Source organism: Neolamprologus brichardi, chromosome 7, assembly GCF_056152115.1.
Source record: "Neolamprologus brichardi isolate AB-2024 chromosome 7, ASM5615211v1, whole genome shotgun sequence".
Classification (NCBI taxonomy): Eukaryota; Metazoa; Chordata; class Actinopteri; order Cichliformes; family Cichlidae; genus Neolamprologus; species Neolamprologus brichardi.
In genome coordinates, this window is record NC_142110.1 from 63,805,871 (window position 1) to 63,820,291 (window position 14,421).

Genomic DNA, 14,421 nt, shown 5'->3' on the forward strand with positions numbered 1-14,421 from the left:
GAATTTTTGCGTAAGGCAAAAAAACCAAACTGACAAGATCACGTTTGCATAAACTGGAGCTTCATCCACCAGCTGTTAACTGGTTAAAATGGCATAAAGGCTGAAACGATCTGAGATTCTCCTAATTTTTCCATCTCCGCGAGTCCTCGCAAGCCGTTTTTGTACACGGGGCTCAACTGTAGTTTGACAAACCACAATCATAAACAAATGCTTCAGATCATGAGCCACTCCAAGCCTTTTCTAGACTTGTGTCCTCCTGCCATCTTGGTTTCACTGAATCTAATCTGGCCTTCCAGTTCAGGAAACACGTTTGCACTTTGTGATGAAACCTCGATCGTGGCTCAAGAGTTGGGAGTTCGCCTTGTTATCGAAAGGTTGCCGGTTCGAGCCCCGGCTTGGACAGTCTCGGTCGTTGTGTCCTTGGGCAAGACACTTAACACTTTTGCCTACTAGTGGTGGTCAGAGGGCCTGGTGGCGCCAGAGTCCAACAGCCTCGCCTCTGTCAGTGCACTCCAGGGTGGCTGTGGCTACAATGTAGCTGCCATCACCAGTGTGTGAATGGGTGGATGACTGGATATGTAAAGCGCTTTGGGGTTCTTAGGGACTAGTAAAGCGCTATATAAATACAGGCCATTTTCCTATGTTTGTGAAGTTTCCTCTTTTTGGTAAACCTGGGTGATGATATGATATCCTGGATGGATGCATGTTTTACTTTGGTTGATGTTGGGGGAAAAAAAACACTAGTGTGCACTTCAACCACATCATGAGATTGCATCGTCTACTGTGGTGGAATACATGAGAAAATTATGCAAACTATATCCCGGTGTGTAGGGATTACGTGGTATTAAACACGAATACGTAATAGCCGCCAGGTAGAACAACAAAGCTAACATTATGCTGCCAACATGCCCAACAGATGCAGCACTGTTCATATCATTTGCAGAATGAAGCAACTGTCTCAAAGTCAGTAAAAATAACTTTACATTTATTTACCGAGAACCAGTTCTGTGAGATTTACGTGATTTTGCACCAGAGAGATCTGCAAATCAGAAAGTCTATTTTCAAAGTTCGGTGTGGGCTTTATGGGTAAGAAGAAGAAGAATGTGCTGTAGGTCAGTAAGTAGACCAGTGGTTCTTAACCTGGGTTCGATCGAACCCTAGGGGTTCGGTGAGTTGATCTCAGGGGTTCGGCAGAGCCTCCGCCGTGACATGCACGGCTCATTTTGTGCACCAGTAAAAAACATATCTATGTCTTGAATTTGAAAAAAATCATATTCAATTTTTCACTAAAGAGGGGTTCAGTGACTGCGCATATGAAGCTGGTGGGGTTCGGTACCTCCAACAAGGTTAAGAACCACTGAAGTAGACCAAGAATAGCCTCTAAATAAGAATATAAGAAATGTGAGTCTACAGAAGGACAAAGCCAGCCATTAAAAGCCAAACATAGACCGTGCAGTGGTGAATAAGGCCTGTGAGATTTGTGGTGAATCTCAAAGTTCGGCACAGTGTGTAAGTAACAACGGCACACCCCAACTTTAAGTCTTTTAAAAGAGTTTGATTTAAATTCTAAGTATTTGTATTTAGAGGATAATTTAATCTCTACATGAAAGGTTCACTGGGTTTGGTTCTCGGCTGCAAAATGACCTCGAACTTGGTGTAAAGCTCCGTGAAGAACTTCTGGTTTCATCACTGTGCATCCATTATCTCGGACTAAAATATGAACTTGCTCAGAAATTGCAGAAAGGGGAAAAAAATCTTTTTAACTGTAAAAACTTTGTTATATTTGTCACAATAAATAACCCATTTGAGATTCTTAATTTTCCTAAATACAGCCGCTATATCTCAGGGAATCCAGTAGTTTGATATTAACATTGATGTTTGTGTGGACGAAGGTTTTGATGAAGAGGAGAGGTTAAAGAATAAGAACTACAGTTAGGCTCATGTGAGCCATGAAAGGGGCCCAGTAGCAGATGGACGCTGGAGAGAGACATTAGTCACACAACAATCAACTCTGACTACTGGGCGACTCTTCTGCACCCCGGGCACCCCCCCTCCCCGCGTGTCTCTCTGTCACCAGGCAGGCCCGGGCCACTCGAGCCAGGACAGCAGGCTTCATAGTGTCAGTGCCAGCCCTCAGGAGAACACACACGGGGCATACAGCCACAATCCTGCAGCTGCCTCGGACTCTCATGTTTTCCCCGTGTGTCGCCTTTCTTCCACTTTCACTTGATTCTCACAGCTCTTCCACGGGCCTGCTACATGCGCACGTTTGCAAATATGCAACGTTTATGGAGGTTATAATGAAGATGGAAGCTTTTACTGGCGTGCGATTGTCTGCATTATCAGAAGAAACCTGTTTGTGTGTGTAATTGTGCTTGTATGTGTGCATCAGCAGGAGGTCGTGTTGCTATACAAGTTGAATGTTTTATCCCAGCCTAGGCAGTTCCTTTCACTCATTCTTCTGTTGGACCACTCAACGGCATCTGTTTCAACTGCTTCCAACATTTGCACACACACACATACACATACACACACACGGGTTTTTATAAAAAGAGGATTTCCCCATAATCCTCAAAGCAAACATTGTTCCACTTTATAATGTTTAGCCATGTTTTAATGTTGTAGCCCATATGGCCCAAAGAGAATTATTCACCATCAGAGGTGACATTTCTTGTACTCTGCTTATTTTAATATTGCTATTTTACTTCAAGGACCAGATGGCACAATATTCATTCTTCACAAGTATGCAAGTGTGACTAAAGCATTCAATATCTAAGCAGACTCGGGGGTGCTTCATTCATCTTCCTATGTTAATAGCCTCCACAACAGAGGTCCCAAGGTAAAAATCATTCAAGTACACCTCATGTTATTCAAGCAGTCAGAATGTATTTAAATGTGCGATTCTGGGCCGAGCTGATGTGCCGTCCGTCCCTGACTTCCACCCTGGTCATCACTATAGGAACAATTCTGAAAAAGAGAAAAATGTCGTTCTATTTTCTCTTACTAATACATGCATATATCTAGTACTCTAGTAAATTAAACCTTTGAATATAAGGACTTTGCAACATCTGAGGTGGGATTTGCTACAACATGGATGTTACAAATAACGGGGGCTGCAGTACTGAACTTTCCTAGCGCTCATCCAACAGATGTGCAAATGCCAATGAATATTTCACAATCTGTTCAGACTTTAGGCATTCCTTTACCTGCCTGTCCTCTAATCTGTGTGATGGGGAATTATTGTCCTTGTGTAAAAATCCAGAGCATTGCCTGCTAAAGTAGGCTTCATAGACTCTACATAAAGGATGGATGTTACCATCGATACACCCTTTTATTAGTGGACGCTAACGGTTATATATTGGCTGCTACCATGTGATCAGAAGTGACCATAGTTGAGGGTGGAGTGCTAATGTCGTGCTAGCATTTTGGTGAACGCACATATCCCAAACAACAGGCTAATGGACGGGTTGTCCCACATGCCAAGCACTTCTGGTCAACAAAAACAAATAACTCCAGTTCAGTAACGTGACAAAGGTCAGGTCGCAGTGGCTACTACTGTTACACGTGAGGAAAATATTTGGAAATGATTCTTCTAAAATTGTTTGTGTGTCAAAGAGGATTTACACAAAGTTTTGTAACTGTTTGTGGTCATGTATGTGCTTAGGTTCATTTAAAACATACTCTGTAAAAATAAGTATAAATACTATGTAAAGCACTGCTACAAATAGTTAAATATGTAAATGAGTCCAAAGAATGTTTGGGGGGGGGGGGGGGGGGGGTCTGCTTGATTGTTTGTTTTTGTTTGTCATTTGGAGATTTCTTATAAATAAAGTTAACAGATAGGAACATTGCACCACAGCGCTATAAGTCTTCTTTTTCTAATTATTAAAAAAGAATACTACAATTAAAAATAATCTCAAAATTTAAGTGTTTACTGTGAAAAAAAAAACATCTACATTGTGTGTGCTGCACTACTTTCAAAGCTTGAACTTTAATTTACAGACTCAGTCCCCTAGGAGCAAGCACTGGGTGAAAGAGTGGGAAGGAAAAACTACATTTTAACAGGAAGTTCGGGTAGAACCAGGATCAGGGAGGGTCGGCCATCTGCCACAACTGGCTGGGGTGGGGGCGGGTGGGGGCAAGAGGCAAGAGAAGAGAAAAAAACAAAGATTTTTTTTTTTTAAAAAAAGGACAAAACACAGAGAGACTAGCATAAAACCATAACTATAGAAGAGAGGGAGGACAGTCACATATTCAAAGGTTTGGTCCAGAACCTTCCCGAATAACAGACTGTGACTGTGTTACAACCGTTAATATATGGCATCTAGTTCACTGTGAGTTTTTTGGTTCCCCCTTCTTTCCTTAACACCGAGCACATGCCATTCATGCAATGAGCACAGAACATTGTGCATTTTATACTTCTAATCAACCAGATTTACTTTGCTTTTCACACATTAGAGTGAAGGTCATCCTAATCTCTACAAGCAGATATCTCCTGCGAACATGCAGACATGTGGACATCCAAGGAACGAAAGCAGGCAATGGATAGGAGGCATCGTTTCCACGCAGATAAACAGCCCATGTTAAGAGTTAAAGAACTGAAACCAAGGGTCGAAACCTTTGAAGTGTTAAAAAAGAATCGACATTCAAACACAAATACACAGAACAGAAAGTCTTAGCTCATACATCTATTATCCAGGGCATCAAAGGTTTAGAGACTGGATGTCTTTAAGAGTCAGAAAGGATAAACTACACATAAAACCTTTCAAGGATGCAAGCCTTTGTCTACTTCTGGCTTGAGCAGCACCTGCTTAAGCAGGTACATTCCTACCTTAATGTACTGATGGCATAAAATAATATTAAATGTTACTGCGATATATTGTACACTAGTGCCAAACACTAACAAATCGAGTGAAATAACGTGATCAGCAGTCAACTAACTAATCAGCCACCCCTCATCCCCAACTAGTTGCAGCAGATGGCCATCCCCACTTGAGCCTGGTTCTGCTGGAGGTTTCTTCCTGTTGAATGGGAGTTTTTCCTTCCCACTGTCACCAAAGCGCTTGCTCATAGGGGGTGATCTGATTGTTGTGTCAGCCAACAATTCTCTGTTTTCTCTGTATTATTGCAGCGTCTTTACCTTACAATACAAAGCCCTTAAGCAACCGGGCAACTGTAGTTGTAATTTGGAGCTATATGAATAAAACTGAATTCAACTGAAAAACTTACAGGGAGAAAGGAGTTTTTCCAGCACTGATGGACGTCACTGGAACTCCAATCCAAGAACTTGATAATTAAACTGAGTGGATTTGAACTGAATACGCATACTGACCACATGAATACAAAACTCTGCTTTTTTTCCCTTTTTACACCAACTCTCTTGCAGTTTAGAAAGTATGACCAGCCCACTCTCATTCCAGAGGTTACAATTAACACTGCTGGTGTGCCTTTGTCTACAAAGGCATCCTTTTAGGAGGGGCTTATCCTACCCAAACTAGGATCATTCCATTACTTTGACTAACCCTAACCACGGAGTGTTAGTCAAAGTAAAAAGTGAAAAAAATAAATTGAAAAAATAATCAGCGAGTGGGGAAAAAAAGTGCAAAAACACAAGAGTCAGATAAGGACACAAACCGCAAACTCATGGTTGACGAACTCCCATCTGCACAACCTCTTAGTACAGCCTCTGTAGGTCACAAAAGCAGCACCTTTATACATCTATAGAAATACATACACACACAGCTGTAGCTGGTGCATCAAGGAACCGACACCAAAAGAGAGGTGTAATGACATTACTTGCCAGAACTGTATTTTGTAGCACCCAAGGGTGAGAATGCATTGGTATGACAATATCACAGTATGACTGATTTGATGGGGATCTTGTCCTTTGTGCTCGTCCACTCCCATAAGACACAAATAAGAAAGTTGTAGTGAACGAAACCCTAATATCAAATGGCTGAAATGACCACGGCGCAGAAGACAGGATATAAAATTTCATCTAAGATATTTGTAAGAACAGCAGCCTTAGATACCCTGCACTGAACAGCAATCAACAGAAATCAGTATCATACTAATTAAATTCATTATACTAACAATATTCAGCAGCGTTTCTCACGTGATCTGAAGCTGGAAAGGTGTTTTGTTTGGTTTCACCAGTGGTTACCTACTTTTATGGATAATCCATATGAGACTCTACAAATGCCTTCCATTCAGACCAAGCCGATTATTCTTGGTCCCATTTCTAATGTAGACTTTAATCAGTTTTCTACTCCGTCACATGTGATTTTTGACTTGGCATTGATGCACGTGTCCGAGTTCAGACTTTTTGATATCATTTGGTCACGATTTCAATTAATCCATTACTGATAAGTTCATTCTGCTGAAGACAGACTGAAAAAAAAAAAACCTTTATCCACGTCTCCAGTTCTTCTGATTAGTTCTGACCCGATTTCATGTTGTAAAAAAAAAAAACAAAGCCATATTCATCAGGCTGAATAATAAAGCTGCATCAGTGAAAAGAAACCTGCAAAGCATCTTTTATTCTTTCTCGGCACTAACACGCACTTGAGTAAGACAGAGAAAGTTGCTTTATGAGTGGTGAAGAGGCTGTGATTCACAGCATGCGCTCCTCATTATTTCACCATCTCTTCTCGCGGAGGCATTACCATTTATGCACACACGCAGTAATTGGTCACAGATTGCACACTGATACAGTGAAGTGCTGATTTCCTCCTGAAATATGACGGTAAAAGGTTCAGCTAGCAGCCCTCCTCTCTGCTCTCCGTCCTTACCGTTATTCCTCATCCACCAGCTTTAGGTTGGTTTTTTTTGCTGAGTCAGACAGAGTCATTATCCAGTCTCTTCCTTGGGAGGGTGGAGGGAAGTTGGAGGAGGAGGGGGGTGGGGTCACACGTCACACAGACACACACGCAGGAGACAATATCCTCCACCAGAGGAAAGGGAGGCCTGGGGAGGTTACAGCAATACAACACCGTTTAATAAGTGTGAACACAGGAGCGTTGTGCCGAGGCAGACACCACGTGTGCTGCATGTGCGTGCATCTGTGAGTCTTAACCCACACCTAGTAAAGGAACAGCGTACGGCTGCATGGATGCGAAAAAGAGTACAGTGACCTCCATCTACCCATCTCGTTGCCACGATTACATCCTCTGAAGCCAACACGAGCGCCGCTCTCCTCAAAACACACGTACAAAACGAATTAGCCCCTGAACTGTGTTTTCCATCTGTGGTCCATTAAAACTTGGGTACTGCTTTATTTAGACAGTAGCAGGTACAGAGGCAGAGATTGTGGCGGCTGCACACCCGTTATTTAAATATAGTGCTTTGTCAGGACTGTTTCATTTCTCTGTTTGTTTTGGATTCCTCTTTCTTAAGCTGAGACTCCAGCTGGGCTTTATCACACACCACAAAGGATCAGAACAAATGGTCTTTAAGGTGATCCGGGGGACAAATCAACAGCGGAAATTTTTAAAAAATGCTGCTCTATGTTGAATCAGCTCAATTTTTTACTCACTGAAAATCTATATATAATGTGCCATTAACTCATATCTCTGGAAGTAAGTATAATCATCAATCATTTTTTAGGGTAACTTTTAATTGAATGATTTTTGCCATTTTATTGTGCTCTCAGAGGGTGGTCTGTCACTCTCAGAGTTTAACTTTGTAAACAAAAAAACTAGTTAAGGACAACTTGAATGATCTAAAAAATAATTTGTAAAATTTGAGATTCTAGCATTTCAGTAGTCTCTGTTGCTTGAACTGAGTTTTAAACTAGTTTTGGTTTTGTGTCGTCTCCCTACGCTTTCCTTTTTCCACCCCACACCAGTCATGGCAGGTGTTTGCCCTTCACTGAGGTTGGGTGTGCCAGAAGTTTCTTTTCTCTTGCCAAGTTCTGCTTACAGGAAATCATCTGATAGTCGTTTCCCCTCTAATACTCCAAGTGTCTTTACCATACAGTATAATGCGCCTTGAGGCAACTGTTATTATGACTTGCTGCTACACTTAATTTCACTATATACAAATATGGGAACATAGCAGCAGCTAAATCTCTAATGTTGAGGCTTCAAAATACAGACTGGAGAGCTGACATTGTACGATCAACGTTAAGTAAGGCAGAACAAAGCACTGGTTTGAAAGTCTTCATTTGTGACATTTCTGAGCTACTGTAACAAGCTCAGAGCCCATGGTAGGTAAGCTAGCCTTGCACTGGTAGGTAAGCTAGCCTTGAGCTGGTAGGTAAGCTAGCCTTGTGCTGGTAGGTAAGCTAGCCTTGAGCTGGTAGGTAAGCTAGCCTTGCGCTGGTAGGTAAGCTAGCCTTGAGCTGGTAGGTAAGCTAGCCTTGCGCTGGTAGGTAAGCTAGCCTTGCGCAAGGCTAGCTTTATTTAGCTTGGACTCTTTAACTTGGAGATGCTCCAACTTTCCAAGTAAGGAATTCAAGTCGATGGGCATTCCAAATTCAAATTATGATGTGAACGTTAGCATTATCTAGCTTGAGGTTGCGCGCATTAGCTAGGCTAATTGGCTAGGTGCTACATGTCAAGGCTAAAAATAAAAAAAATATTGAGACAGTAAAATTAAAAGCCAGGTTTTAATTATAAATTGCTTAGCTTTAAATGTGCAAGAGGAGAAAATATAATTTCATCTTTTAAAAATGAAAAGGCCGCAGGATTCTTTTTTGTGCTATTTTCTGCTGCTGTTCACTAATGCTAATAGCAAATCTAAAACACAAACCAGCATTAGCTGAATTACCATAAAAAGGATATAAGTTCAAGGAAAAAGAGAAATAGACTTTGTGCTCTGTGAAAACTTACTTGTTTCCAATTAGGTAATTATATATAATTTTTTAATAATTTATCACACTCTGCACAGAGTGAAAAGAAATTATCAGAACAAACAACAGTGAGTAATCACCATCAGGCCTGCTGAACACAAAAACCGAGGTCGTGAGCACAACAGCAGGGAAACATTTTTCCACTGTGGGAGTTTTCAGAGAGCAGAGCGAGCTGTTGGCCCACTCTGTGGCGTGTTTATCGTGTCAATTCCTCCAGCCGGGAAAATACATAAGTAGTAGTTGAAATCTAGACTTCCTTCTCACTTCCTGCTGAGGTCAGGAAATGTGAGGGTTGATTCAGACTTCCCACAGTGGGATGGTTGGACTCATCCATTCCTCTGCTTGGTGCTCAAAACCCCCGAAAGGCTGAGATCCTGCTTACAGTATTTATTTCTGTTCTTACTTTCAAAATAAAATACGTAAACTTACTGTTCTCAATGGTATTTTCAGTATAGGTTAAATGTAGCTTTAAAAGTAATGTGCAAAAAAATCTATTTTTATCTAGTTATTTATTTCCGTTTTTGCAGAAGAAAAACAAAAACATAAAAGTTTTACAAATAAAATAAGATCACGTGACTCAAAAGGAATATCAAAGACATCAGCGTCTTTATACACCAGCTCCATTCTGCAGTTTATTCACACAATGGCTGAGCTCCCGCGACAAGGATTAAGCCAAGTCACTTTTTTCAGTGGAGATTTTCATTGAGTTTTTCAAGTTAGGGATTAGGGTTAATCCATGCCTGCCTTTGTATGTTCAGTAAAAAAAAATGTACATGGATTATGATCAGTGTACACTGATCAGCCACAGCAATTATGCCAATGACAGGTGAAGTGATTGCACTGCAGAAAATTGCAATACCAGCAAATCTTGATGTTTTGCTGACGACCACCTAAACAATGTTAGAGAGAAAACACAGGAGCCCATAGCAACAACACTCCCCGGCGACTCTTCCCTCCTCTGGAAGGACAGTGTGCCTCATATCGCTTAAAAAAACTGCTCGGCTACAAACTCAAGGAAAACAGCACAGAGCCCAAGGTGTTAATTGACCTCCATGTTTTCAGGATCCACTCAAGCATACACCAGAATGCACAGGACCCAAAATCACGTATCTGTGTCCCGATGTATCACACGATATCGTTGACTAATATCAGCTAACGACATACCATTTACTGATATTGCTGGGAAATATTTAGCTGTTGTGGCACATCAGGTTTGGGATGTGAAATGTTTAGGAACCAAAACAGTGAAATAGTTTTTTTGTTTCATTTAAATGGGGCTATATTAGTTTAGATAGAAAAAATTGATAATGACAAATAATAAAAACTAAATTAAGTAAAAAGAAAAAAACTCTTATTAGCATCAGAATGTCACAAAAGTGCATCACTAGCTTATTATACTGCAAAAAGCAAAGCCGTGTAAAGCTGGTTTCACGTCTTGTGTGTATGAATGTGCTTTTATGGGCTATTTTGTTTTATTTTTGCTTGTTTGCTCCTAATAGAGACATGTTGCCATATCTTACAACATGTTGCCGAATCACACGTTCGGTAACAGCATTCTTATCATCTTCAAAGTGCAACAACAGTGTTGTTGTGTGACTTAAGTGATTATCGGCACAGATACAAACAATGAAAGAGACACATTTTCAGATACAGTCACATCTGTGCGGATGTGAGAGACACGCTGAAAGACGAGGGGCTCGGGCAGTCGGGCAAGCCAGCACAGGCTCCGCCAGCCTCCTGCAGCCACAATCCAGCCACCACCACTACTACCACCACCACCACCCCCCATCCGGCTCCCTTGCACACCAGCATCCCCTATTCCACCCTACTCCCCCACCCCACCCAGGAGGATGCCTATTGTTCCCCCATCTCCTAAACAAAGCCTGCACCCTCACCGCCTCACCCCCAAAACCACCCTCTCTTTCCCCATCTAACCCCTTTGCCCTCCCTCAGCACACACACTCACACACACACAGCTTTGCTGCTCTAATAAACCGGCTCAGCTCCCTAAATTTCATTACATACAAGCCCGGACCCCCACCCACCCAGCCACCCCCCCTTCCCTTCTTTCTTTTACAGTTTTTCCCCTCTTGGCAGAGTTTATCTTTGCGTATCGTGCTGCATGCTAAATATTGGGAGATCAGAACAGAATGCACTACAACAACAACAGAAACTGCTCGATGAAAAACCAGGAAGCTGAAAAACCGGACTGCAGTGACACGGGAGGAATTAATTTATCGTGAGAATTAAAAGGATTGTGTCTTATTTTTTTAAAAAAAGAGAAATTTAAAAAAAAGAGCAGAGCGGATGCTGCAAGCCAGCAGCATCCGCTCATTTGCAGGATTTACTGTATCACCTGTTGATTCAGCCAAAATGACAACTTGCACTGGCAAAAAAAAAAGAAAAAAGCAACTACATTTGAAATGATAAACGAACCAAGTGGGACGTCACAAGACATCATTTCATTTGCCACGAAGATTACTCCTCCTAATCCCAGTTCCACAAAAATCTGCGTGCCGGATTTTGTCCTCCTGTTTAGAAATGAGTCGACAGATGAAACAACAAGGAGGACGGCAGCGAGCAGCTCCACTCCAAACTCCACCATATTGCAGCAGCATTGGTGAAGTAGATGAAAACACACACACACACACAAACATGCACACATACACAGCGGTTGTGACTAAAGCACACAGAGGCCATATGGTGCGTCCTCATCCACCAACGCCTGTTGCTGCTTCAACAATGGGGCTGCCTGGCCTGGACAGCAAGAGGCAAACACACACATCCACAAATGTGTACACACATGCATACACACACACACACACACCAAATGGTCGTTAGTCAGTCAGTCTGCGTTGCTTAGGCCCCGAACAAACGCCTGGATTTGCATTCTGCACCTCCCTTTATTCTCCTCCTCCCCTCCCACTCCCCCTCACTCACACACACACACACACACACACACACACACCCCTGGTCTCTACAGGTGCACGGAGCACTCAAAACAGATGTCAACGGACTGGAGAAGGAGAGGCACGGGTGAGTGAGGGGGAGAGGGGAGGAAAGTGGAGGCTGTTTGCCCAGAGCGACTGACAAAGCTTTGTACACTTGCGGGCCTAGACACGGCAAAGACAATGACACACACACACACACACACACACACCTTACTCTGTTACACATTCAGGCCGGCCTGATTTGTCACTGTTAGAAACTTTGAAGGGGGGATGAGCGTGAATAGAAAACGCAATTTGCATCCACGTTCAGATTTGCACTCTTAAAAGACAGGTTTTAAGATTTTAAAGTAACCTGCTCCACTTGGAGAAATCCACATTTTCATTAATGATCCCAATGTTATATTTTGCACATCTGCCAAAACAGAGCCTGAACAAAGTAATTATTCGCACACTTTTAAAAAGGTGGAATGAAATATTTGGAATACCTCTGCAGAAAAACTCTGTTTGTTTTCCGGATCATTTTTAAAAACACTTAAATGCATCCCACACTTTTTTTGGCACTGGCTGCTCTGAAACTGGGGCGGTGATGAAATTCACCGCTCGATCGACAATGTCAGGTGTTACTTCATCATTTGGACCATTTTAAAAGGCAGAATATGCAGAATAGTCTTTCCCTTTTTATATATTTCATGAACAAAACGGTGCATTCAGTGACGAGGGGAAATAGAGCACCAGACATCTTTAAAAAAAACAAAAACAAAAACAAGAATTAGAAAATTACACTGATAATGGAAACAGCTACAAGTTACCTCACTGATTCCATTGTAATTACTGGACTTGTTGCACAACTTCCCATTAACAAAACATTCATCTCCAATATCCCCAATTTCATTTAGCCGCATCAACTCTATTCAAAAAGAAGCCCAAACTAATATTCTCTGAAATATAATCCTTTTATCCAACATCGCCCTCCCAACATCTAACAGAAGGATTACTGTAACAGAATTAATGCATCTACTATGTTTCATCCTACAGGCTGTAATTTTCTCCAATAATTACATTGTGGTTTGGCCCTGCTTTGCCACACATCTCCAGCCATAGAGGACAGGAGCAGTCCTTTGATCAATATTAAAAAGGAAGTACAGAACACAAGTAGATAGGCTCGTGTGAGGAGCTGCTGGAGAACAAGGACACTTGTGATTTGTGATGTGAGCTTTAATTTTTGCAGGCAGCTTTTACTCCAAACTGACAGACGCGTGGAGTGGAAGGAGTGTCAGCATCACAGATCTCCATTTAGACTTATAGATATATATATAAAAGAAGAAGAGCTTTAAAGCCCTTCATAAAAGTCATTTTCTATAAAGGTGGAATAAGAAGTAAATGCATTAACAGATCTCCCAAACGGGCTGTGTGATGGTGCTGAGAGTGAGCGTGTAATGTGTTCTGTCCACTGGGTAAACACTGGCTGTGTGCATGTTATCAGCCTATGGCCTGTTTCTGTGACTGGGGCCTGCCTGCCTGCCTGTGTAGGAAAAGAGAAAACCCCGCCGATGCAACAAGTCCCCCATTCACTCCCAGCTTTGTTAAGCTGCCTCCCAGCGCTGCTGCGAAAAGCTTTTCATCCACAATCTCTCAATCTCCCGTGGACACATTCCCGTTTTTAAAAACAGAAAACACGTGATTTTTAGCGCACGACAGAAAGAAGTGTTAGGAAACAAGGTTTGTTTTCTGGTGTCGGAAGGAAGGGGAATAAAACTGTAGTGAAAGCGACATCCCTCGCTTTGAAGCTCAACACGGCGCAGTATTAATAAGCTTGTTAGACTTGTTCGGCGTGTAGAATAGGTGTATTTGTGGCGATCTGTATTCCAGTGTCGCCGAAACTGTTTTAATTTGAGCTTCAGTGACCACTTCGGGATTTTAGAAACAAGCGAAACGTCCGGGGGCTTTCAGGCTACAGGCTGAAGAGAGCGAAGGGAGGGAGGGGGGGACTCCTCCTAGGGAACTTACCTCGATTCATACGCCTCTTTATGGATTAATTTCCACACTTTTCACCGGATCGGAGTCGCTACAGCAGCGGGAAGCCCTCCGCCAACTCCAGAGTCTCCTCTCGGTTTTGGTTTGAGGAAGGATCGGGCGCGCTGAGTGCGTAAAATGCGCAGCGTCTCTCCAAGGATGCGAAATATGCGCGGAATGGGAGCAGGAATGAAATGAACGCAGAGGACTGAGTTGAACGGGGCGGGGTGAGAGGGACTGGCGTCACCCTGGATGGATGAAATAGAGTGAGTGAGAGATGGGAGGATGGGTGGAGAGAGAGAAGAAAAAAAAGAAAGAGAAAGAGAGCGAGGGGGAAGGGGAAGGGGCCGGACTGTACGGGCTGCGTTCAACAACAAAAGAGGAGCGCCCAAACTCTATTCAGGAAGAGGAGGAGGAGGGTCGAGATAAAACACAGTCTGCTGTGCGGGGCTGACAACTAATCAGATAAGGTGACGCTAAAAGAAAGAGAAAAACACTTTGGATGGGAGCTTTGTGGCAGGAATTCAGTGACTCAAAAAGTTAGTCAACCACAACCCGACCTAGAAATATTTTTTTAATCTGATTTATAATCAATAAAAACGTGAC

General features: G+C 42.4%; 1 protein-coding gene across 1 annotated transcript in view; it reads right to left on the reverse strand.

Annotated features, from left to right (window-relative positions):
- The window catches only part of tead1a (TEA domain family member 1a), a 51,599-nt gene extending 37,573 nt beyond the window's left edge, over window positions 1–14,026 (reverse strand). The window contains exon 1 of the mRNA XM_087844099.1: window positions 13,810–14,026. The gene's annotated coding sequence lies outside the window, so the exon portion shown is untranslated. The remainder of the gene's footprint in view (window positions 1–13,809) is intronic.
- Window positions 14,027–14,421: the final 395 nt, after the last annotated feature.